Raw genomic sequence first — 24,804 nt, 5'->3', positions numbered from 1 at the left:
CTCTACGTGGCCAATCACATTCAACATTTCTACACCGCAGACGAGTTTTCTCCTTAACGTTCTTCCTTTATCTAAACACCCTTCTTCCCTTCCTATCATTTCTTGCTCTTCGCATCCGAGATCCCGTTTTCCAGCCCAGCGTTCCTTGGTCCTCGTCACCTTCCGCGTCCCCGCCTTCTGCTGGCCTAGAGTAGACGGCGCAGGCTTTCCCAGGGCGGCCACTAGGTGGAGCTGTGGCCTTCAGATCGGTACCTTAACAACAGCGTTCGGCAGGCTGCAATGGCCAGAGCATCCCGCATCACCCCGTGCCGAGAAAGCAGCAGGGGACTAGAGGGGTGACACTACCTGGGGCCTGACAGCCCCCATCCCCACACTCACCGGGCACGAAGTGCTGCCGCACCGTAGCTCTGACGTTATCCCCCTTTATCGTAGCAGAGGAGGGCTGTGCCTAGTTGGCATCCGAGAGCGTCGCCCACCCTGAGCATCCGAGGGACTTCACCTGCCGGGGTCTGAGAAGACCCCCAACAGCTGGGGGGTGAGCGACTGGCTAGCGCCTGGATGCTTCTCCGACGCTCTGCGAGGTAACCCATGCCCCACCCGTGGACCCCATTTGTATGTGTTAGTTAGGGCCTTTCCAGTAACTATATCGGGTGTAAGATTTGACTTCGCCATTGTTGCTCGAGTGTATCGAGGTCTGTGTTCGCTGCGTTGAAAAGAAGGGGCGCCCCTCCATTGTCCCTTGTTTAGAGGGGACAAGGGAGGGGCTGGTAAGGGAGTGAGGGTGAACGGGTACTCCCCGGAACACTTTCTTTGAGGGGGAGGCTATCCTCTTTAGCCCATATTTGTGCCCGCTCAGGCTTAGCCGCCTACGTTGTAGCTTCAGTGGCCCAGTGAAGCTTGCGCCGTTCCGAGCCTTGATTTCCGCTACATTAACCCCCCGACTCCGGCCCTCTGCAGCACGAGGGCTAGAAGGGAAGCCCCCTCCCCGGGCTGCAGGAAGACGGCAGATGGCTGCGTGGTCCGCAGGATGTGAGCGCAGGCTATGTGCATGCGACGGGCTTTGTGTAAAAACTGGGGGAGGGGGCTGAGATCAGAGCTAAGATTTCGTAGCTATTAGGCAGCCACAGCCAAATCATTTGTATTTTCCGTACCTTAGCTATCTTATGTTTTCTGAGATCAGGGGCTGTTTACTGAACGTGAACAACGATGTCCCTCTGCCAGAAATGCATTGCGGTGTGTGGTTGGGTGATTGGCTCCTTCACAGGCCGTCTCCTGCTATTAAAGACAGGGGGGGCTCGCAGCTCTTCCAGTGCATCTCAACCATGACACCCTGCAATACTCTCTCTGCCCCCACCACCCACCCCGGTCCTCATCCGCCACATCCCTGCGCTCCAACAATGGGACTCACACTCCGCTCTGCCAATGACCCGTGACACCCCCTGCTCCTATAATCCTCTCGGTCTCCTCCGCCCCGGCCCCGATCGCTGCTCTCCCAGACTTCCAGTAATGGGACTCGCACCTCACTCTGAAATACTACGGCTTCCCACCCGGGCCACGCGCGCTGGTGCCAGTGCGCCGCGGCCCAGCAGCACCCTCTGCTTTTAATGCAGGGGAACCACACGCAGCTCTGGCGATGCACCGCGGCCGGACCATCGGAGCCGTGGCTTTCTCAGTACCGAGAGCGGTAGAACAACCATTACAGGTGCCTAACAGCCCCCCCGCCTCCCCACTGGCCGGGCACCCGTCAGGCCCACTCTCATTGAACCCAGGAGCTGTACCATATGGGAGTGTCAAGGGCCCACACAACAGTCTTTGAGGGGGAGGTGTCACCCTTTTTCAGATACGCCACTGGAACACATCTGCACTCGCTCTCAATCTTCACATACACAGCCGCACTTTTCTCAATTGTGATTTGCCCGCTACCCAGGGAGCCTCTTAAATCCACTCATTCATGTTTGTGTTTGGCTGGTGTTTTATGAGAGCTAGGAATTAATAAAATTCCCCTTTTGCCTGAATTATCTGCTTTACTGTAAAGCCCTGTCACAGTTCCAGTTGCTGTCGACGTTTTGGCATCACTCCAGCACCAGGGTGGCCTGACTGATCCACCGCAGACAGACCGGGGAGAGGTTGTGGTCTTAGGCCAGAGCTGCTGACTTTTCCGCCGGGGAACTAAGTTCCAGTTTCAGTATCGTATCAACTCAACATCCTGTGATTCTGGACACATCACTTAATCAACCTTGCCTGAAAACAACAAGCATTGGCAATGCCAATAGGTCTAGCTTTTAAAGGAATCTTGTTTAGTAATGTGAAGCATTGCCTGTAAATATGATAGGAGTAATATTGGTGCAGGTTAAAAGGTCAGCTAGCAGTTGTACTGTCAGCCCAGACCTAAACATCCATGTAGGCTAATGGCTGACTTCATCCCATTTGTGCTGCTGCCAGAGAAAAATATCATAAATAATCTAGCTATCTAAGGTGCTTCAATAGCATTACAGTGTCATGCATGTGCTTGTGAAAGTTCAAGCTCAGACAGCTGCATAAATAAAGAAATGATCACAGCTGTGTGAAGGGCAAGCACTTTTTTTGTGGAATCACACAGCTTCTGCTCAAAGAAAACCCGTACTCCTGGCTCCCAACACTTGGGCGGAGCCAAAGTCCCTTCCTAGTGATGGTCACATAATTGGCTGCTGACAGCTGAATGTGTCCTTTTGCAATTTACCCTGTAAAGTGCTTCAATGCCTCAGGGTCACATTTGCGCAATATATTTTAAAAAAAATGGTGTGTGTATCTCAGTCCACCCTCAGTGTCTATAGTACTCTGGCAATCAGCTGCTAGGGCTCTGCCAAGGCACATCTGCATCAATTTAATGCACTTACCCACTGTGCATCAACCTTGGCTTGCTGTACCTCTCTGCAGCGCTGGAAACGATGACATGCCTAGCGATATACTGCATTTCTCCATTATTCAAAGGCTTGCTACATTATTAAATATTTACAGATTTTTTTTTATAATCAATGGTGACCTGCATCCCGGCTGTGCCAACACACTCCCTGCCCCATCTTTACTTGAAAGTACTTCTTCTGTTATTCCAGGGATGGGACTCTGGTGGCGCTCTGCCAAAGCAGCTCAATCAGAACTGAAAACACTGAGTATTGCAACATTGGGTTCGCAATTCAGTGTCACAAATGCACCAAAATCCTGATCTACAGCATCACTGCTATTCAACTACCAAAGCCACACACCGCACTGCAACTCAACCTTGATAGTGACCTGCACAAGACACTGCCATTCAAGTCCTGGGGGGTATTGAGCTCCGGAAGTGCAGCTTAACCCGGAACTGCATCCCTATTGTTCCAGTATTGGGACTTACACTTAGCCCCACAAATTACTCTAATACTGATTTTCACCACCTCCTGCTAATCCAGGTTTGGGTCCCACACACATTGCTGACAAAGTACCAAAACCTTACCTGTGCACACATAACTATTCCAGAACTGGGACAAACACAGCTCTGCCTTTGCGCCAAGCCAAACCTCTTGCTGTTCCAGACTCATGGCCTACACACAGCTCTGCCACAGCACCCCAAGCCTGGCCTGCAGGATACACTAATGCTCCAGTTCTGGGCCCATACAAGGTTCTGATAATGCACCCCAAACATGACCTGCTCCAGTCTTGGGATTCACACTCAGCTATGCTAATAGACTTCAAGCATAAACTTCAGCATCCCCCCATGCTGCATTCCTGGGCCCACACAATCAAGTGTTTTTAGGGTTTCCACTTTGAAAAATATAGTAAACCCTTCCCGTATCTGAATGAAGACAGCGATTGGAATGGAAAGAGTGTTCTTTTCATGCACAGCCCAGTGGAGGCTGGTGGCTTTTGAAAGTGGTGGGGTGTAAAAGTTGGTGATGACTGACGCATGAACTGTGTGAAATTAGCAAGTTACATTATCATAAGGGACAGTCATAGGTGTTCTACCTCAACATTTTTGAAAATGGATGGCCAAATTGGACATTAGGAGAAAAAAGTGGTAAAGAATTTGGTTTAAAAATGGTAAGGTTTATAAGGCAATTCTTAGAGTGTCTCCTGTAAATATTTGAAAACTGGAAAGAAGATGGTGTCTATGTCTTGTGGCACTAAATATTTTCAATGTGCCTATTGTCTTAATCAGGAAAGGGTTCTCCTCATTAAATGATATTGCTCTGTATATGTGAAGCACATCTTTCACATTCATATAAAACTGCACCATTTTGCCATAGGAGATTTCTGATTGCATGGAAGTCAGTTTTCTGCATATCAACATTCATGCCCAAATTCCATCACCGAGCAGCCACTCTGTCAGGGATATGAGAAAAAACACACTGCAAAATGGATGGAAGTAAACAAAATTGCGCACATGGGCTGCAGATGTATAGATCTGAATTCCATTTCAACATATTTTGTTCACAAATGTACTCGTGTAATACTATGCAAATGGAGAGAACATCTCTTTGGAGTGTGCTGACTAAAGGGTATTAGAAGAAGGAGTATAGTTATCAAAGTAAATTGTAAGCTATTATAGTAAAGAGAATATGATTGGCTTACCCTTTAAAACAATGCTCACTACACCAGACTGTGGCATTAAAAAGTGCACCATAAATGTGATCATCAAACTGAAACTGTTATAATTATATGCACTGTAGTAGTCTCCTTCACAGCTAGGTAAAATAAAATAATTGGGAATTCATGGTAACATTATTTATTGCACCTGTTAGAAACAAAGTGTGTTACCAATAACAAAACGTTTGCAATGATTTCAATCACAAACCAATCTGAGATCGGTTCGCATACGCATTGAGCAATCGAACCAATCAATAATTATGAATCAAAATACAAAAATTACTGTCTTCGCATATGGCATTCCAAACTCTCAGGATCCAATAACTAATGATAAGGAAACTGCAATTTTAATTTGTATTGTGTAATTTTTTTAATCAACCTTTAGAATTACCAGCGCTTCACTAATATTTCTGTCCATAGCTTTCCTTTCACTATCAGTGCAATCTGGGAGTTAGCCACCTACTAAACTTAAAATGAAGCAGTTGGACATACAAACCTGTTCAAATTGCTTTGTAAAAGGAAAGCCCAGCCTGGGAAGTTGCTGTGCTATCAGGAGTGATGTAGGGCTCTAGTGTGACTTATAAAACGTGTATACTTCTCAGATAAATGACTGACTGACCTCCCCTGTGTGGGAGCCGTAGGAATGAATTTTGTCTTTGGTTTGCGTTTTGATAGAGTGATAAAACATCAGCACCTGTTCAGAGACCTAAAAAGTCATGCGCCTGCTGCGTGTCTGTGTAAGAATAAAACCACAAATTACAATGAAAAACGCGCAAAATGTGGATCCACAAATAGCTGTGTGTAAATTCGGGCCGGCCTGTGCAGCTGTTGTTGTGGGCACAGGTGCATTGGGGCGGGGAAGCATTAGAATGTTTGCGAGCAAGAGAACTTGCGAAACAACTGTTTGCATATTTTAATACGAATACACTGGCCATGCTTGATATCACAAGTACAATGAGCACTGACTCCAAACTGACTCCAAACTATAAACAAAACGAAATTAACAAGGTAGGTGCTGCCTCACCTGCATCTATGTGCACCGAACATTTCCTCATCCATAAAGTACCGTTTGTTTTCTTTTTCTTGCATTTTATTAAAGCTATCTGTAGTTTAGAGTGAAGAACAAAAGCTCTTTATGATTTTTTGGGTCAAATATTGACTGCTAAATATTTGTTGAAGCTTGCAATTGGAAGTTGCAGACTTGTACCAGTACGTTTATTTGTTAGTCTGGCCAACAGGTGCACACTGTGTTTAGAGGAGAGCTCACTGCAGAATGTGTGGGGCAGTGGGGGCCACTCTGGGCCATGTGTTTTTGTTACTTAGAAATGGGCAGCTTGAGTAATCAGTCACACACATTGGAGTTGCTACAAATTATTTCACAAAGTGTGCCATGTTGTGCCTTTTCGTATGTGCCTCAGCACCACACTCTTTGTTAAGGTGCCCTTGTGTGTTTTCATTTTGTACAGATATGTCAGTGTCAATTGAAAAGTAGCCACTTACTGAGGTGACTGTGAAGGGCGTAGAGGTGTTTGTGGATTGAGTCCATAGCCTAGAAGTAAATACAATAATACCTCGACAATCTTCTTCTTTGAAATGTTACGCAGCTGAGAGCCAAAATACACCTCTTCCTCTACGCCTGGCTGCAATGGAATGCCTGCAAGGCCCGCCTAAACTAAGCACCACATAAGTATAAGAGCAGTGTCAGGATTGGCTGAGACAGGCGAACACAGAGCTTCACCCAAGACTGCTGGGATTGTGTCCCTGCTTCACCAGCTCCCTGTCGCTACTGCGCTTGGAAGCCTGGGCTGTGCATGACAGGCTGGCCACAGCAAAATACTGGTCATTCTGACAGTCGAGGTTCGGTTACACAGCCTCAGATGGTTGTCCCAACTAACCACTCCCACTGCTGGGAGAGACAGCTCTGTGGCGGCCCCACCCCCATTAATAACCAATGAATGATGCGTGGTACTGGGAGAAAGTATTTTAATATGGTCTTTTTTTTTTTTTTTAAAGAAAAAGGCCAGGAGTGTAGTGGCATGCAGTGTGGGGGGTCACCGCCCCTGACACAACCACAGCCTTGAAACAAGAAACAAGAAAGTCATAATCTTGGCGACTGTAGAGGGTGACAACTGCAGCCAGAACTAATTAGAAACACAACACCTGGAGCACTATATTCAGTTACTACACGATCTTCAGGACCATGGTAAGTAAGAACTCGTCATTAGACACATATCAATGGGGAAATGTATCTAAAACAAATGAGATATCAGTCAGTAGAGAGGACTCACCTGGCATACTGTAATTATTCATGAGAACTCAGCTGGGGTATTGTGTTTGCTCATACTTAGACCTTACCACAAGTATTGTGACACTCATTGGTGAGACTGCACCAGGAGTATTGTGTCTGTTCATCGCTAAGGCTTCAGTTAGAGCATTGTGCATCTCACTGGTGAGACTGCACCAGGAGTATTGTGTCTGTTCATTGCTAAGGCTTCAGTAGGAGTATTGTGCATCTCACTGGTGAGACCGCACCAGGAGAGTTGTGCCCGCTCACTGATGAGACTGCATCTCGAGTATTGTGCCCAGCTGTGCTTAATTTGTAAAAAAATGATTTCTGGTGCCTGAAACTCTGCTCAGAAGCCTGATTTATTTAAAGGTTGGTGCACAGAATATCAAGGCTGGTAGTTTTAAAACTAGCCCATAGCTCTTAAATCTACTGCCAGACACTCCCCCTCTCTTTAACTTACTTCTGCAGGCTCCACCTTTTGTGAAGGTTTTGCTATCTTTCTCTTCCTCTGTCTTTCGGATCTGTGCAATTTCCCTCACTTGCGTTCGGTAAATAAATGATGGGGAAAAAAAAGTGCAAGTCTAAAAAAACCACTGCTGTTGCCCTCCAACGGCTCAAATTAAGCACTGGTGTCCACTTACTGGTGAAGCTTCAGTTGAGGTACTGTGTTTGCTCATTGTTCAGAAGCCACCTCGAGCATTGACCCCACACATTCGTGAGGCTTCTGGTGGAGTATTTTGGCCACACACTGTAGTGCGACCTCACCTCTGGTAAAGTGTTTGCTCATTGGCGAGGCTTCAGCTAGAGTACTGCACTTGCTCACTGATGAGACCTCACCACAAGTCTTGTGCCTGTTCATTGGTGAGGCTTCAGCTGAAGAACTGTATTCACTCATTGGTGAGAACACACCATGAGCACTGTTTCCGCTCTTTGCTGAAGCTTCAACAGGAGTATTGTGCCACTCAGTGGTTTGACTGCATTTGAATATTGTGACCTCTCGTTGGTGAGACTTCAGCTGGAGTAGTGTGCCCTCTCATTAGTGCAACCTAACCTTGGGTATTGTGTGTGCTCATTCCTGAGGCTTCAGCTGGAGTAACTCAATCACTGATGAGATCTCACCACAAGTATTGTGTCCACTCACTGATGACTCCAGCTAGAGTATTGTGTCTGCTCATGGTTGAAACCTCTCTGCAAGTATTGTGTCTCGTCATTGGTGAGGCTTCAGCTGGAATATTGTGTCCACTCATTAGTGAGACCTCACAGTGAATATTGTGTCCAGTCATCGATGAGGCTTCGGCTTGGGTACTGTGACCGCTCATTGTTCATTGACATTACTGTCTGCTCATTGATGAGACCTCACGGTGAATATTGTGTCCACTCATTGGTGAGGCTTCTGCTGGAGTATTGTGTTCACTCACTGATAAGACCTCACAGGTATTGTGTCCGATCATTGTGGGGACTTCAATTTGGAGAATTGTGTTTGCTCTTTGTTGAGGCCACACCTTGGGTATTGTGTGTGCTCATTGGTGAGACTTCAGTTAAAGTATTGTGCCACTCCTTGGTGAGACTGCACCACGGGTATTGTTTCCACTCATCTCATTGCTGAGGCTACAGCTAGAGTACTGCGTCCGCTCACTGGAGATACCAAACCTCAAGTACTGTGTCAGCTCACCGGTGTGACCGCACCATGAGCATTGTGTCGACTCATATCATTGCTGAGGCTTCAGTTACTGTATTGTGTCCGCTGGTTGGTGAAGCTTCAGCTAGAGGAGAACAACCAACCCTTAGTGAGACCTCAAGAGCAGTAAAGAGTCAATCAGCAATGAAACCGTGCCCAGAGCGTAATGCCTGTCATAAGTGAGGCCTAGGCCAAGCCATCGTGAACATTCTTCTGGGATATTTCTTCAGGAGTGCCGTGGCTATCGCCAATGGAAACCATACAAAGTATAGTGTCTATAAAAAATGAGACCGCACCTGCATTATTGCACTCATTCGCTAGTGAGGCCCCATCTGGAGTAAAGTATCCACCAAAACTGAAACCTCACGGTGAGTGCAGCGTGTATCACTGGTGAAGCCTGGGGCAGGATACTGTGCTTATACGGAGAATGGCCCCAGCCAGACGATTGTGTCTATCATTATCAAGGCCACATATGGAGTGCTGCATTCTCTCGTTAGTGATATCTCTTCCGGAGTACGTGTCTGTCACCAGTTAGGCTTCATCCAGAGTAGGGAGACCTCAGCAGGAGGACTTTGGACAATCCTCGGTGACACATCAGCCGTAGTACTGAATCTGCACATTAGTGAGACCGCTCCTGACATATTGTATCCCACCGGTAGTGAGACTTACCTTGTTGCACTGAAGCCACTCATTGGTGAGACCTCACCAGTAGTACCATATGTAATCGTTTGTGAGAGCTCAGTTGGAGTACTGTGTTTTTCATTACTACGACCTCAGGGCATTGTGAGCAACCCTTCGAAGTGCTCCTCCTCCCTACTGAAACATAATCCAGATTATAGTGTCTACCGTTAGTCAGGCGTCCCCTCGAGTTTTGCATTCATTCAGTACTTTTATCTCCCATAGAGTACTGAATCCAATCATTAGCGGACCCCACTTTCACAACCGTGTCCACTCATTAGTGAGTCCTCCACTGGATTCTTGAATTTACTCATTTATATAATCTCTGCTCGAGTATGGTGAGCAATTCTTGGCGAGACCTCACCATGAGTAAAGTGTCTATCAACAATGATACCTCTCTCAGAGGATCATCTTTATCCTTGGTGGGTCTTTAGTCAAAGTATTGTGAACAATCCATGGTGAGTCCTCACCAGTATCATTACTGAAAGTTAAAAGGTTTACCAATCATAGGGCCTCACCAAGATCACAGAGCCCATCAGTAATGCAATCTTACCACTTTATAATGTCTATCATTAAGGGGGTCGCACCTGCAGTACGGTGTCGACTCACTAGTGAGACCAAAGCCATTGTATTTGATCTATTTGGAGGCTTCAGCCAGTCTACGATGTTGGTCATTTTTTGAGACCTCATCTAGAATACTTAGTAGTGAGACATAATCCTTTTTATTGTGTCTCTCATTCGAAAGACCTCAGCTGCACTAGTGCATCCACACAGTGAGGTCTCAGCTTCGGTGTTGAATCCTCTCATTATTGTGAACTCGCCAGAGAATACTGTGTCTGTCACTAGTGAGGCTCAGACAGAATATTGCAAACCATCATTGGTGAGACCTCATGACGAACGTGAGCCAGAGAATAATATGTGAGGTTGAGTTCGCCTGGATGTTCACTTATATTTTATTAGTGAATCTTGACCTTGAGTGTTGTGTCCACTCATTGGTGTACCTCATTGGTAAAACTGAATACACTCTTTAATGAGACATCAATTAGAGAACTGCAATCATTTACTAGGGAGATCGCAACAGATTATAAAATCCACATGTTAGTGAGGCCACCTCACCCTGGGAAGATTGACAAGTATCAGTGACACCACATCTGGAGAATTTGTTCACTCATAGTGAGACTCCATCCAAAGCGTTGTGTCTGTCATTCACGAAACCTCAGCCAGAGTGTTTCAGTAAAAAAGATCCTGACCTGGAGTACTGCGTCCACTCATTAAGGAGATCCTATCTGGAGTAAATTAACCATCATTAATGGAACCTCAGAGCATAATAGGACTCACTTGTGATACTGCAGAGAGAGAATCCTAATCAGTCCTTGGTGAGACCATACCAGAAAAAAGGGCTGCACAAAAACTGAAGCTTTAGCATAATGTCAACTAGCGCCTTGAATCCACATACTGGTGAGACCACATCTGGAGTAACGTGCCCACTCATTAGTGAAATCACAGCACCAGTGTTTTGTCTCTCACTCTGAGACCTCATTGCCCAGAGTATTTGATTATCTAACCTCACTTGTAGCATTGTGTCCACCAACAAGATCCCAGCTAGAGTTTTGTATTTACATATTCGTGAAACGTCACCTGGCATATTGTAGTCTCTAGTGATACCTCAGCTGAAGTATCTGTGATTAGTGAGACCTCTGCAATATTATGGGGAATCCTAGGAGAGACCACACCAGGAGTAATGTTTCCTTCAATAATGACAACTCAGAGAGAATATAGGGGGTTATTCTAACTTTGGAGGAGTGTTAATCCGTCCCAAAAGTGACGGTAAAGTGACGGATATACCACCAGCTGTATTACGAGTTCCATAGGATATAATGGACTCGTAATACGGCTGGTGGTAAATCCGTCACTTTTCCGTCACTTTTGGGACGGATTAACACCTCCTCCAAAGTTAGAATAACCCCCATAATGTCTAATATTGCTGAGTACTGTGCTTATCATTAGGGAGGATTCACCTGGAATCAGGTATAAATTAGTCCCGTCAGCTTCCCCTTGCACGGTATTGTTCTGTAACTGGTCACTGTGGCCAATCCAACTACCCTCTAAAACCCCCATGTTGCTCCCGTGAGGAGGACAAGCTCTCAAGATATAGAAGGTCACGCGTGCGCTCTTCCATTACTGTACCACCTTTTTGTAGAATCTGCATCTCAGCTCTCAAACCTCAGTCTAATTAGAGCCCCGTCTTTACGACAACAATAATTTAAAGTTTAGTAATGAGTCAGTTATCAGTCGGGTATCACTCTCCGCAGTGCTTAATTTGTCAATAAAAGCCTGCCGGTGCCCACAGCGCTCTTCTTAAACACGCGGCTGGTGCAATTAAATGTGCAAGTGAGGAAGACTGAGGCATCATAATCCTGAAGCCATCTCGGGCCTCTTCAATCCGTTTACAGCCACTCCCTGCCCCATAAGCTCACTCCTGCAGCTTTCTGCTTTCTCCCTTTGTGACGCTTTGTCGTTTTTCTCTTCCTCCATCTTTCCCATATGTGTCTTTTGCTCGCAGTAAATGCTTGAGGCAGAAAATTATAATAAGTGACGGTGCTCCGCACCGAAAACAAAAAGCACAAATTAAACACTGACTCTCCAGAGGCTATGGGCGCTACATCGAAGGAGGTAATATTGACCCGGAATAATATTCCATTCACCACTCCAGCCACCTACTAATATATTGTAAGATAAAAAAATGTATATTTGCAGTATGTGCTAATTGCAAGTCACATGCTGTGCACATTCCTGTAATCGGATGTTGAACCTAGATGTTGTAATTTGTTTTTTCTCTGAAGAAATACCTTTTGTTTCGAGGTGACTTTTGATACCTCGCATGAAACCCACAATGCACCAGGACACAGACCTCACCTAAGGCTGTTGATTTTTCACCAACTGGTTCAGATTGTTTCCAGAGCTGACGACTGTGCATGGAAAAAGCATTAATCTGGGCACGGGATAACTGGAGTACCTCTTAGCAAAGAGACAAGCAGCATTCAACAGAAAACACCAAGGAACCAACCCTCAGTGACCACATTGAAGATTAGCCTTTTGATGAGATGAGGCTAGGGCAAAGTCATATGGGAATATTTCGGCTGGAGCAAGGGTATGAGGATCCGACCAATTAATTGTTGCCCCTCAAATAACAGCACATTTTCATGGTCAGGCAAGAATCAGGTCTGTAACCTCTGAATACTGTGTGACCACAATGAGGTTGTCTTTTTGCATTTTACAGCATAAGACTATTCAGTACCAAATGGATAGACTCTGGACACATTGTTACACCTTGGGGCAAAATTCTTTCCTGAGATATGGCAGGACTGGAACAGTCTAATTCTTAAATTATATTTTATAATGCGCCTCAGTCCGTTGATTGTTTGCTTGCAGGAAACCTGGTTATATGCTGATCTTAAGTATGAGACTTATTTTATCTATTCCTGCAAAACAATACCTTTGGTAAAAGGCCATGCCAGTGTAGGTATTGCTATTTTATTGAGAAGTGACACAAATTAGAATCCTAAAGTGTTCATCCTTCAAAACTATGCCTTTGCTTACAGTTAGCTTTGTCCAGTGTGACAGGTGGGCCGTATTCAAGTTTTCTGTTGATAAACACCCCCCCTGGGAGGTTTTACGATACCCTTCTATGCTCTCTTTCATACACAATATTAGTGTTTTGGGAGATCATTCCCCGATTATCATTGTGGGGAACTTTAATGCTAACATTTCGAACTCTGCGTGTGTGACCTTTGGAAATTTCGAGCTGGAAGAGGTAAGGTGTATCTCTGAGGCTATTCTTTCGGGAAAAACTAGACCATATAGGCAGGGTATATGTTTTTTTAGAGACCCAGAGATCAAATGAAAATATTTCCCTAAATAGTATATTCCCTAAGGATTCCCCAGCTTCTTTTACTTTTTATTCCTCTCAAGGGCAATTATTAATTGATTATATGGTGGTATCTTTCCAAATGTTTGGAGCCTGTACCCAGTTTCAGGTAACGAGGATAGACTTAAGTAATCATGGTATTCTTTCGGTGGCCATTGATATAGAGTTCAAGGCTCTTGATTCCTGGAATTTCAGGAAAGGTGCTGTAGTTTATAATAAAACAAATGGGTGTACCTTTTGGTCTAGTAGTAATATACGGAATTTGGCTTCTTGTATAAAGACAGTGACTTTAGGCTCATTTGATACCTCTTCAGATAATCCTATTCCTTGGTCTGAAAATCAGACGCCCCTTTTTCGTACTTTTGGGAGTAAAGTTGAAAGTATTAGAGCTAAGCCACTTGTGATTATTCCTTGGATGGTAAAAGAGGTGAATCGTGAAATCAATTCCTTGGTAAGGAAACCGTTGCTGTCAGTATTGAGGCAAATAGAAATCAATCGGTTGAAGCGCGTAAGATCTAGATTGAAGGTGACTGAATGTAGGAAGGAGGAGGATCAGGAATGGATTAATTTGAGAAAAGCTGCCTACTCTTGTGATTCATCTGGATATTGGACTTTAATTGCCCAGTACTGTGATTCTAGAGTTAAGGCCGAGGCCATTCACATTTCTGATGAAGAGTGGACTTAATATATCTCACAATTATATGCCTTTAATTCTAGCTGTAATGTTGAGCTGGAGTTTAAAGTTGAGGGTGACTCACTGAATACTTACGGTCCCAAGGAGATAGAGGATATTATTAAAGGAGCAAGGTCCTCAGAGGCAATGGGCCTTGGTGAGCTTCAGATATCTCTAATTAAACAAGAAGTCTCTGCATGAGCTCCTTTTTTTGTGTCCTGTGTTTCACTATTGTTATCGGACTGAGGTCAGACCATCCTCTTGAAAGGGAAGTGTTGTTGTACCCTTCTACAAAAAAGGTCCCAAAACCTCTACCACCAGTTCTAGGCAGATTGGGAAATTGTTTGCCAAAAGTATTCTTTTTCATTTCTAGGAATGGGCTTTTGGTAACAACATCATTGCCGCTTAGCAGGCTGGTTTTTTGTAAGAACTGTGGAACCCTAGATAATATTACAGCTCTCCAAATGCTGACTGAAAAGTATCCTGTGGGAAAGGGCATGACTTTATACTCTGCCTTTATTGATTTCTCCACACCGTTCGATAGGGTTGACCGTGAGACGCTGTGGAGGAAATTGTCTGACCTGGGGAATCCGGCTCATCTTCTTCGGCTAATCGTTACTCTGCACTCTTCCACTTGGACTCCAGTGCTGATGGAAGGGAATCAGGGTTTTTCCAGTAAAGTGGAGATACATAATGTCTTGAAGCAAGGGTGCTTACTTGTGCCCCTTCTTTTCTTTATATTCACGATTCACCTTGTAGATTTGAGCAAACAAAAGGAGATCCGCCTAAATTGGGATTCATGAATGTTAGTTGTCTACTTTATGCTGATGGCATTGTCATTTTGGATTTAACCCCAATAGGTGTACAGAGGCATCTTGCTGTGCTAAAAAATTACGCTGATGAATTTCCTAAAAATAAACATTTTTAAGAGCACATTTATGGTTTTAATTTTCTCTTGGAATTATCTAAATAAAGATCATATTAGTGGGTGTAGAAGTAAGGTAATGTCCCAGGCCTCAGCTATTGTTAGACTATATAAGTGTTGCAGGTAAAGGCACTTTACCCATGTTCTTAAAGTCTAGAAGAATAATATACCCCCCTCACTGAATTATGCTTGTGAAGTAACAGAGAGGAAAGAAGAGGTATTCGTCCTTTTGCGAGAAGGTTGAAAGGTGTATTTGGTGCCAAATTTGTAATTTGAACCATCTGGCTACCCCTTTCACCCTCCGGCTTGAATTTGGTCTTCTTTCTCCAACTGTGCTTGCTGTGGCAGCTGTTCGGAGGTGGGGGAACAACATATTGAATAGTGATCCGGATTCCATCCGTGCAGCATTAAAATATGAAATATTCTACAGCTTGAAAGAAATGAGTATCCTCTTTTCAAATTATTCGAATGCTTTTGATGTATTTGAAATTGGTAAGAATGAAATGACACCTCTGCCCAAACTTCATTTAAAAACTTCATTAAAAAATCCATCTATGAAGTGAGTCAGAAACGTGATATTCTGCTTTGTGTTCAGCACCCACAGAAATCATTGTAGAGAGCAGCATTTGTGAAAAACCTCAACCTTATGTTTTATGGAACGTTCTTCATGGTGTGAGTAGAATTAATTTTATTATTAAGGTTGTATTTGCTTCCGCTACAAGTTGTTACTGGACCTCAGGAGTGTATACCTAGGGATGAGAGGCTATGTGATCTTTGCCTGAGTTATGTCCAAGAGCTAAGTACAGTGATATTTGTATGTAACTTCCTTCACTCACTCTGTCGCCAATTGTTAAGACCACTGTTTATAAAGTATAATATAACTTCTGCAGTGGAAGCTCGCCAATGCTTATTTGCCCCTTGAATGGAAACAGACTGCACAAAAATATTTTCATTTTTCATCACTTTTTAAACATTTGTTTTAATGAGTTCATGTATTGTAAAAATATATATATTTTTTATTAATTGCTTTGTGGTTTTGTATTTGCTTGATGAGGGTAGCATAGACCCTTTGCAATTGCTCTTCGTAAGGATATCTCATATGTTATGTTTTAAGCTGGATGTTCGATTAGTACGAGGAATGCTGGGTGTACTATGCCTAAGTTGTATTGTTTATCTTGATATTGTATTAAGGATGCATCGTTCATTGTATTGTTTAAGTTTTGCATTTCATTATTGATTTGACATTTTTGCATTCACACTTTTCTCGCATTTGAGTCTTTATTGCCAAGTAAGGCAAGAGCCTGCATGACCCTCTCAGTATTTTATAAACTTGTATTATTTTATTGTTAGTGTTTTTTATTTTTATTTTTATTTTCAACAAAACATTGACAGATTGACTGTCTAATGCATGGGTACTCACAAACATTTCACAGGGGCCAAAAAGGTTGGTCTGTGATGTGCCCGAGGGCTGCATCGATGCCAGAGGAATGGTGGCTGAGTGAGGGAATTAGGGGGATTGGCTGCTAGGTGTGGGTAGGCGAAGTGAAGGATATAGCCTAGTGACTGATTTGAGCAATATGAAACTAGGAAACCTGAGATGAATCTCGTCTTCCCCACTTTTCTAAATTGTGTGATCCTAGACAATTGCTTACTTTCACTTTCCCTCCTTTTTGTCATTATCACATATGAGGACAGCAAAAGTTCAGCATCTACACTGTAAAAAGATGCTCCTGTGTTTGATTTAAAAACTATAATATTGTCCATGTACAGTAGTAGCCCAGGCCACTCAAAACGTGCACAGAACATCTGACTTGCCTCTTTAATACACTATTGGCATATTTTTGTGGGTAGGGTAAGAATTAATGTTTCTGAATTCAATTTTGAAAGCTATCACTTGTAAATTAATACTTCTCATTGCAATGATATAATAACTTATACTTAGGTTGAAAGGTTCATCATGTTAACTTAATAAACTTTTTGAATTTTGAAGCAACTGTTATATTTTTACACTTTTCTGGCAAGATGTCTTTAAAAATGAACCTGTTTCTTAAGTGAAGCTAAGGACTGTCTAGTTACTTCCTTTCCACCAGTTAACCACAAAATATTTAAGATTTTTTATTTTTAGAGCTGAATCCAGTGAACAGCAGCCCTGTACTCCTGTTGCCCAGGGGGCCGCATTTAAAGGGCAGGGGGGCCGCATGCGGCCCCAGGGCCGTACTTTGAGTATCCATGGTCTAATGCAACAGTTGCCAATGTCAGAACTTTTTCTGATACAGCAGCACAAGTAACGCAGCATACACAGTAGGCCTATCATCCATGCACCTAGTATCTGAGCACTAAAAAAACAAATATGAGCAGGACAAAGCAATGGCAGCCATAGGCTATGTTTCTCCTCTTCCCAAAACTCACCAGGGGGTATTGTCAGTCGGCAATCCTTAATCAGCCCTGGTAGATTCCAGGCCCTCCACCAGCCACAGACCTTGTAAAATGAAAGCCCCCTACTCCAATTTGTCACCTTTGCAGCTGCCATGTAAAGGTCCATTCCGTTTCTCCACTCAGCTATAGAGGGAGCCTCATTTGCATCCCAGTGTCTCGCAATGTCCCTTTTGGCCACCACGAGTCCCAATGTACTAAACAGGAGTTTATATCTGGTGAGGTCAACATCATTTCGGATACCTAACAGAACAAATTTACGATCAAGCGGAATCTGGACTTTGAGTATTCGGTAGAGCTCCTGTGTAGTTCTGGTCCAGAAGGTCTGTGTGTGAGGACATTCCCATAGTGTGTACAGGAAGCATCCTTTAGCCGTGGCACAGCAAGGCAGTTCAAGGAAGCAGCTTTGCCAATCTTGAATGGTCTGCTACGATCAAAATAAATCCTATGGAGGATTTTGAATTGTATGGGGAGAAGGAATTGAGCCTCAATAGCAACTTCATGAGGGTGCATCAGGGCAGCCTCCCAGTCGAGGTCCTCCAAATTCACCCAGATCACATTCCAATCTTTGTCGCAACCCGGAAATGGAGTCCGGCATACTGTTAATGGTGCGGTATATCTGGGATATTGCTTTACCACCCAGGTCCTCATTAGTAGGCGACCCTCCAGCCGGGCGTATTCTGGGAATTCCATCTCATGTAATCCCTCTACTCGCCATGCGTGTCGGAGCTGTGCATACTTAAGATATTGGGATGGGGTAAGATCATAGGTAATTTGGGCAGCGGAAAAGGACATATTTCCCCCGTCAAGGATGTCCCTGATGTTGAAAATGCCTTTAGTGTTCCATGACTTGAAACCCTGGAGTTTTGAGATTTCCGTCAATCATGTCTCGGTCCATAAGAGAGGGGGGAGTCTCCTTTGTAATATTGTAAGCAGTGTCTTAAATGCCTCCAATAATGTTATCTTAGAAGTGATTGGGTGCTCCTTTTCACTAAAGTACAATCCAGAGTCTACTCGTAGGCCCCAGGCCACTGCATGATCTTTTAGATTCCATGCGTTCATTTTCCACCTAGTGGCGTTACCGTCTCCGAATCTACCCAGGCGGACCAGCAAGAGTAAATGGTTTGATAAGTCCAGCGCCAGATATTCGGTCCTGGTAATTTCACCCACTTCGTCCCTAAGTATGAGGACATAATCAAGTCTGGAGTAGACCCTGTGGGCACCTGAGAAGTAGGAATATGCCCTGACCGAAGGGTGTAGGGTACGCCATGTGTCTTTCAGACCCATATGGCACATGAATTTTGAAAGTGCAGTTGTCTGATGAGGTGCCAATTGGGGGCCCGAACAGTCATGAGCCATTTCCACAATATGATTAAAGTCTCCCCCACCACAGGCAGTTCTGAGGTGGATTCCAGAAGGATACCCATGAGCTTGGCCAGTGTCAGAGTTTGCAGTCTGGGTGGAGCATGAACACTCACCAGGGTCATTTCAGTTCAGCCCCAGAACCCCTGTACTCCCACGTATCTCCCGCTAGGGTCAAGTGTGAAGAGGTGGGGAGTTTAGTGGCTAGGGCCCTGCGGGCATGTTCTATAACAAAACAGATTGAGAACTGGCCCAGAGGGAGAGTGTCTTTCAGCCAGCCCTACAGAAATGAGCCCATGTTAGATCCCTCGACACCCTCTGGAAAATGCACAAAACGCTAGTTGTTCCTTCTTGGGTGATTTTCTGCATCATCGACTCTCCAGACCAGTTCCTTCATAGTAGTGCTGAGGCCTTTCACTTCCTCTCTGTGGCCCCAGGTAGTATCCTTCACCTCAGAAATGTTATGTTCGGCTGCTTCGACCCTCTCCAAAACACTGCGTAGGAAGGAGGGTGACTTCCGATCGTAACTCCCCAATTCTTCCCTCCATCGCCTCTCGGGAGGATTGACTTGCCAGCAGGAGTGCAGCGTTGTCCGGCATGGGTGACACATGTTCTTTTGGATCTCCCTGTGGAGCTAATGTCTTAGTGCGGTGGTTCATTTTCCCCTGCCAGGAGGTTTTGGTGTCCTTGTTTTTTGCCACTGTTTTACAGGCAGAGGATGGGGTGGGCAACAAAGTTTCTAGTCTCCCCCTTGAGAGGCCCCCGATGGGGTCTCCCACCACATGGAGGAGGTAGTATAGAAGTTGTTGGACAGTGCCCCGAAAAATATAGGGGGGGGTCCCACTGTTTCTGGGTGTGTTGCTGCAGGGGAGAGCAGTGGGTCAGCACTTTATAAGACCAGTGGTCTTTCTCGATTCCTGCTTCACCTGTGTAGTACATAGCATCACTGAATTGGTCTCTGTGCCACTCAGGGTTCACTCGCCCCTCTCTCAGGAATTCTGGTACCCCTCTGCCCGGTTGCCTCGATCAGGCACAACAAAATGATAGCAATGGCCCAGAGGAGAATAGTGAAATTGGTGTAGCGGTGTGACAGGTGGAAGGGACAGCAGGCTGGGTCCATAGTCTGACCTGGGCTCAAATGATAGTGTTGTCAGTACATGCCACATATAGGAGTTTGAAGGCCCCATGGGCAGGAGGCAGTCATTCCAGGAAGGGAGAAGTTTTAAACACGGGGAGCCTGCACTAGGAGATTTCTGGTGGCCCCTTTGCCATGGGCCCAACGACACACGCCAGTCAATTAGGCCCTTGGGAGGCATCCTGGGGTCCTCAGTGGGCACTCCCAGCAGTGCCGGTCAGATCAGGCAGGCCGCACCCAGCCGATGCGGCTCCCAGCCCACACCTGCCGGATCAATCCCCAGAGGCTCCTTTCCCCCTCACAGAGCATCCAGGCATCTGGGGCAGGCCGGTGTTCAGCAGATGCAGGTGAAGGGAGAGGGAGGGGCAGTCCTTGGGACCACGACTGTCCCCTCAGTTACAACAGAGCCGCGGCCTGACGCTCAGGTCTCCCCGTCGGGCAGTTCTGCCCCCAGTTTCACCCAGAGGGGCAGGGGAGTCAGCACCAAACAGCCGCAGTGTACGTGGTTGCTGGCCTCAGTCGTCTTTGCACGCAGGCTGCCCACCTCTTCCTCAGTGTTCATCACAGGTGCGCAGTGAACGTGCCCCCATCATGGCGGATGGGAATCCAGCAGTTGTAGAGGAGCTGTGGTCTGCGGCCCAGGTTTTCTGCTGGCACAGGTCCCACTCCCGGCCTGTCTGATGGGGGCAGGGGGCACTCACCTCCAGACAGGCCACATCATGCATGTTCTTGGCCCCGTCCCCTACATGCCACACCGTGCCGACCCAGGGGCCTGTTTTCGGCCAGGGGCACCGGCACCACCAGCCACTATCAGAACCGATAGTCAGGGTGGTTAAATGCCGGGTGTCTCGTCACCATAATAACGCCCTGTGCTGTGTCACCTCTGCAGTGCCCCTGCTGCCTCCACGGGGCTCAGGCAGCCGCTTCAGTGCCCAGTGGCTCTAGAGTACATCGCTGGCAGACCAGGGGTACCCAGTTCGTGGTTGGATGTCTAAGCTGAGCCAGGATTATTGCAGGATTACTTGTGGGCTGGAAGAGCTCACGGTGAGTGAGACTAGTCGGCCAACTTGCAGGACACCCTCCCCGTTAGTTTTGTTTTATTGGCTTTTGTATAGTCCTCTTTAGGTTGTATTTATGTGGCCCTCTTTGGAAGGCCGAAACATAATAAAATATTTGACTTTTGACTTTGACACTGTTCCACCATGAAGAACCAAGGCCCAGATTTAAAAGGGCCTAGCCCATTTCAACACCACATTAGCGTCATTTTGTTACGCTAATGTGGCATTGTAAGGCCAAAAATGGAACGCCAATGCTTGTATTGCCCCACTTTGTAACCCCTTGCGCCACATTGTGCCTGCACCAGGCATAATGTATGCAAGGGGGATGTTCCGGAGCTAGTGGGGCCGAAACAATGGCACAAAGAAATCTAAGATATTTCTTTGTATAATTTTTATCAGCATTTTTAACGCCTGCTAAGAGCAGGCGTTAGAGGGAGGCTCCCATTGTTTTCAAAGGGTCTCTGGGTGTTTGCAAGATTAGCGTCAATGTTTTTGACGCTAATCTAGCAAAGTGCCGGACTAGTGTAAAAAATTATGATGCTAGTACCTCTGACTTCCTCCGTGGTGCGCCGTATTTTAAATACGGCGTGCACATGGAGGCGTTAGAGGGCTCTAAAGGGTGAAAGATAAAAGGCGCTGCACTATGTGCAGCACCCCGTTTCATAAATCTGCCCCCTAGACTTTACAAGTCTCCTCTACCCCAGTCACTGAAGACATTAAAGGAATCAATTGTGAAAATGATAGGGCAGGTCAATCTGGTACCCCCAGAGGACCAACAACTCCAATTATGAAGTTTGGTAATCTCCAAAGTCCCCACCAAAACCTGCATCAGTTCGAAAGGATCGACAAGACACCTTGAAGTTCCAGGGCAGACATGAAGGGCTGAGCACCCCATCCTTTGCAACGAAATTAGAGTCGAGAAACATAGCTTTAAAAGTGAGCAGATATGGAGCTAACTTTGACCCTGAAGATGACGCTAACCAAACCTCGACGCCTGGCACAGAGGCGGAAGATCAACCGGACCACAGACAATGCTCTATATACAGTGATCTAATAACAGAGACATCCTTCCAACACCAAGGCACTACATAAAAAGCATGGATCAATATTCAAGGAGGCAATCTTCAATGACTATGGCTCATATTCCCTCCCAAAGAAAAAAGAGGTAGGGACAACATCTGCACCTGACAACGGAGGAGGATGTATCCCTCCAAACATTCTTCCAGCTCACGTCATACCTAGTGGTTCGGATTTCAATACAAGTACTGACCCTTTGCAGCTATATGATAACCCTGCATTTCTGATCAACAAGAGCTTGTCAGGTATGCCTATTGAGGGACTCTAAAGGATGACCTCACTCTGGAGCCATATCAAGTGAGAGCATCCTCACTAGATGCCACATCCCCACAATGCAGTCAAAGAGCAGCAGGACTTCACTTGGTTCCATTTCATGTGGATTATAGGAAGAGAAATTCTTAATAAAGACACTCTCCAAAACAGAAAACACTACTCAATTCCTGCCCATGTTGAAAATAATGTTAGAATGTGCAAATGAAAACCTTAGACACCCCTTCAAATGTAGAGTTGTTACGCAAGAATTAAAAAGAAGTACAGACCAGCACCACAAGACCTGCTGTAGGTAAGGGTCCAGGCTAGTTTGTAGGGCAAGCAGCAAGGAAGAAAGTGCCAATGAAAGGACAAAGGAATCTCCACCACCCATTCATGCTCTGGGAAACATGTGTCATTGGGTACGTGAACACAATAGTGCCTTGAAGCTCAATGGCTCTACTATCTTGCTATGATAGAGATCAGTGCGAGAAGCAAAGGATATACAACAGTATCTCCCTGATACACATAAGAAAAGGGCTAAGGAAATTAGCTCAGGGGGAAATCATTTCTAATGCACTTATTTGCCGTGCCTCAGATACCCCCAACAGTGCCTCAAAGGCAAGGTAACACCAGTGTGTTACTCCATTGTCATGCGTGGTTTCAGTGTCTAGTTTCAGACCAACAATATCTCATAGTTTCACGCTTTGATGGACAACATCTTTTTGTCTTCCAAATGAGCAAAATGTTTCAAAAAATCAAAAGGGGCACAGCTACCCCCCAGAGTCATGGGCATTTTAAAACATCAACAGCAAAAAAAAGGCTTTGACTGGCCACAGACACGTGCAGCAGTAAAAGCTGCAAATCACACCTGGAAGGTCGCAGCATCAGTGGAAGCGATTTCAGGAAGGTCATCAGCATGCCAAACAGGAACAGTATGCCTGTAATGTATTTAGAGGTAACAATTGAGGCAAAGGCAGGGGTGCAAATTAGAAGCACCTTCACTACCAAGCAATGACCTTATTACCGCCCCTGTGACCACCAAACACCTATCAGGGAAGAATGAGGTTGTACCTTCTACAATGGGAGGAATTAACCTCAGAACAGTGGATAATTTCCACAAATGCCCATGGGCATTGCTTAGAATTCCACACAACCACATCCAGCATCCCACCTCTCCCACAAACATCATCCAGATGCTTTGCACAGTCTTGATGGAGGAAGTCCTGGTACTGATGTCCAAAGGAGCTGTACAAAATGTCCCACTACATCAAACGTACATGGGATCTATTCCCTGTACTTCCTTACATCCGAAAATTGTGGAACTTTGCTGCCAATAGACAATCTTCAAGCTCTCAAAAGCTACAGCACATAAAACTACTTAAAAAAATAAGTGCCCTGGATGCTGTCCCACAGTGGGAGACTTTATGATGAGCTTTGGCCTGAAGGATCCTGTTTCCACATATCCAAACCCATTTATTCTGTTGTTCGCCAGCACCTGTGGTTTGCGTTATGTGGAGTTCATTGCCAATGCAAAATTCTACAATTTTGGGTGACGACAGCCCAGAAAGTGTCAACAACATGCCTTTCTTTAGTGGTGGCACATATATGGCGCAGTCACATTCACATCTTCCTGTATTCAGACTGGCTGATCAAAGGAAACAGCCTCACACAATGTCTAGCACACATGGAAACACTTGTCTGTCTCCTTCACAAAGTGGGCTTCCTGCTAAATGAAAACAAAATTCTCTCTTTGCCAAAATCAAATGTCGGTATTCATGGGATCCATGCTTAGACAAGCAAAGACTGCCTGAGTAAAAAGAGCCTACTTGCATTTAAAAGATTGCTTCATCTTGACCAGAAGTCACCTCATCTCACAGTGAGGGTGATATTGAAATGATAGTGTCATTTACTGCACAGTTACCAAGGCAAGGCTACGTATCTGCCCTTTTTAGAAGTGCCTGGCAAGACTGTAATCTCAAGAGATTGGAAACTGGGAGGATTTAGTGTTCATAGAGCCAAATGTTCAGCACAAACTCAAATGGTGGAATTGTGGAACATCTTCTAACTGGGCAGATTGTTCCTCATCCCTCAACCTCAAGTGACCATCAATAGAAACTCATCTCCAATGGGATGGGGAGCACACATGAACACATTAACAGTTCAGTGCAAGCGGTTAGCACAACCACATCTGCTGATATCAATTTGCAGGGTCTAAACAGTGCACCTATCATTTTTAAAAGCATAGCCATAACAACGTAGTGCTGATTTGTCCAGTCAACATGACAACAGTGCACTAAATTCAAAAGTAGGAAGGCACACACAATGCAATTGCCACGTCTGTATTATTCTCGACACAAATCATTTGCATTTGGGAGTGGGCCTTCCGCCGCCATATACACTTGTTAACTGACCACATCCCTGTAGTAAACAATGATGTGCAGCTCTCCAGAAAAGAAGCTATAATCAATCCTGCAAGTGGGAAATTAGCAATCAGATGCTAAAGTCTTACTTCAAGTGTTGGAGCACACCTAAAGTCAACCTGTTTGTAACAAACAAGAAAGCAAAATGCCTAAGCTTCACATCCATGTATTTCACCAGCGGTCCCTAGGCAATGACTTATGGATCAACAAGTCAGGAATATTTGCTTATCTCCTCCCCCCCACCTAGCACTGCTATCTTATATTATCAAGTAAATGATCTAACTTCAGTGCGACGCATC

The 24,804-nt window shown here is 45.2% G+C and overlaps 1 protein-coding gene across 3 annotated transcripts in view; it reads left to right on the top strand.

Moving 5' to 3' along the window:
• The first annotated feature begins 220 nt into the window (after positions 1-220).
• Positions 221-24,804, top strand: part of B4GALNT1 (beta-1,4-N-acetyl-galactosaminyltransferase 1) — a 556,280-nt gene continuing 531,696 nt past the window's right edge. The window contains exons 1-2 of one of the 3 annotated variants that reach the window (XM_069230843.1): positions 234-581; positions 6,613-6,802. The gene's annotated coding sequence lies outside the window, so the exon portion shown is untranslated. Of the gene's footprint in view, positions 582-6,612; positions 6,803-24,804 lie in introns of all 3 variants that reach the window. The other 2 variants (XM_069230844.1, XM_069230845.1) reach the window with 2 other exon arrangements.

The sequence above is a fragment of the Pleurodeles waltl genome, chromosome 4_2, assembly GCF_031143425.1.
Source record: "Pleurodeles waltl isolate 20211129_DDA chromosome 4_2, aPleWal1.hap1.20221129, whole genome shotgun sequence".
NCBI lineage: Eukaryota > Metazoa > Chordata > Amphibia > Caudata > Salamandridae > Pleurodeles > Pleurodeles waltl.
The sequence above is the reverse complement of the archived record's forward strand: the minus strand, read 5'-3'. Positions and strand labels throughout refer to the sequence as shown.